General features: G+C 39.7%; 1 long non-coding RNA gene across 1 annotated transcript in view; it reads left to right on the top strand.

Moving 5' to 3' along the window:
• Window positions 1–1,730, top strand: part of LOC108539520 (uncharacterized) — an 18,987-nt gene extending 17,257 nt beyond the window's left edge. Inside the window, exon 3 of the long non-coding RNA XR_001888404.1 lies at window positions 1,468–1,730. This is a non-coding gene — a long non-coding RNA (uncharacterized LOC108539520). The remainder of the gene's footprint in view (window positions 1–1,467) is intronic.
• Window positions 1,731–2,198: the final 468 nt, after the last annotated feature.

Here is a 2,198-nt window from a genome sequence, read left to right on the forward strand (position 1 = left end):
TTACATTTTGGTGGGGATCCCTATGTGCTTGCTATCTCTTGCTTTATCCTATATTAATTTGAGATTTGGTAAAAACATTATAGGATGTTGAAGACTGCATGGTAAAATCTCAGTGATTAAGTCTTAATTCTCATAAGGCAAATCCTCAAATTAAAAAAAAATCTATGGTTAACACGCATATCTGCAGACATCCATTTGCAAATGTGTTTAAGAATGCAATACTTACTTGCTTAGGATTAGGAGAGGAAAAGCTTACTAGAACATGCTGGATCCCTTTCTTTCTCCAATGCTTTGGTCAACAGCCCAGTCAGTGACATTGTCTGTAACACCATAATATGTAGATTGCAGAGAGCTCACAGCTTTTGCTGATGGCAATGTTTACTTCTTGATATTAAAGACATTAGATATTTCACTATTAGGCAATAGAAATATTTTATTTCTTTCTATCATAAAAATGCACAATTTAAAGGCCAGGTGCCATGGCTCACGCTTGTAATCCCAGCAATTCGGGAGGCTAAGGCGGGTGGATCACAAGGTCAGGAGTTCGAGACCAGCCTGGCCAACAGGGTGAAATCCCATCTCTACTAAAAATACAAAAATATTAGCATGGATTACAGGCATGATGGCTCATGCCTGCAACCCCAGCTACTCGAGAGACTGAGGAGAATTGCTTGAACCTGGGAGGCAAAGGTTGCAGTGAGCTGAGATCATGCCACTGCATTCCAGCCTGGGCGACAAAGCGAGACTCCATCTCAAAAAAAGAAAAAAAAAAGAAACACAATTTAGTATTAAATAAACCAGAAAAGACTTGCTGACTTTAATGACCCATTAGAGATGGTCATGGATGGAAAAAAAAATATGTTACCAAGTTTTTGAGAAGAGGTTCAACTGTGCTGGTAGTGCCTTTAAGGTCAGGCGTAATGAGCTTGGGCCAACTTAGGGTCAATGACCTTACAAACTTAGGATTTGTGCACAGAAGAAAAACAATAACAACAACAATAACCACAGGAATTAGTGTGGACATTGGGAAAAGGCAGTTACTAGAGAACCCATGGTTTCCCAAATGACTGCCATTTTCAAGTGAAAGTTCTTTGAAAATACATTTAATTGATTGTGTTGTCATTATCAGAGAAATTTTAAGTGATTTTGTGTGGAGTAAGATGATAGATTTCATGACCTCTTAAGGTCACCAGAATGTTTTTGTGCTGTCTCATATGTTTAAGTACCAATAAGAGATAGATAATCCAAGGATGTTTATTTTGGTTTTCATTTCAGTCTGGAAGCGGAGATGAGAGTTTATAATACTAGGACAATTCTTTTGTCTGTCCAGATTTTTTTCAAAAAGAGTAATAAATAACCATATTATACTTAATTTTATAAAAGTGCAAAGTAAGTGCAAAATTTTGCAAGTTTTAAAATAGTGCAACATAAGTGCTGAACGCTAATAGTCTTGCTTTCATTCCTCAGGGAGATTTCTCCCACTTTTTTTCTATAGGCTGGATCCCTGAACGCTAACTGACATCCTGCTTTTCTTAAGGGATATGGAAATTTCCCTGGGACAGCTGTGCTCTGCTGGCTAAGGAGCCCACAAGGTTAATGAACACCCACAAAGACTGAGGAGGAGAGAGAGTATTCTTCACTGGATGATTAGCATGCCGGCATTCTTTCCTCTGTGGTAATGATGGTCAAGAAGGTGCCTGGTGATAGAGGGGAGAATGAAGGGTTGCTGCTTCTTCTGCCTCAAATGCTTATTAAAATTCATTTCCATTCAAATAGCCATCCTCTGATTTTCATCATCAAATAAGCACACGCTGTACATACTTAACAGGCAGGTGACCTGTGCCGAGTTCATGTCTTTTTGAAGCAAAAGCCTGTTCTCTTAATGAGTGTCCATGCTTATCTCTGTATGTAAATTTCTCCCCTCTCCTCTTACCCACTCCACTTTCCTGCTACCCCAGTTCTGGGATCTTTGATGGGCAGCCTAGATGCCTATTATAATGATAATTCATTTGGAACGAAATGGAATCTCCTCTTCCAGTCTAGCTCATTATAAAGGTGAAGCCCTCGAGAGGGCGGGCTGAGAATGAACAGGCTTACAGAGTTCTATTTTCCTGTAAGGGGCAAAGGCAGGATGGGAGTGGTTTCCTTAGTTCTCTGGGCTTTGGGTTTCTCTCTCTTTGGAACTGGCCTCCATTCCT

The sequence above is a fragment of the Rhinopithecus bieti genome, unplaced genomic scaffold, assembly GCF_001698545.2.
Source record: "Rhinopithecus bieti isolate Rb0 unplaced genomic scaffold, ASM169854v2 scaffold_15813, whole genome shotgun sequence".
Lineage (NCBI taxonomy): Eukaryota > Metazoa > Chordata > Mammalia > Primates > Cercopithecidae > Rhinopithecus > Rhinopithecus bieti.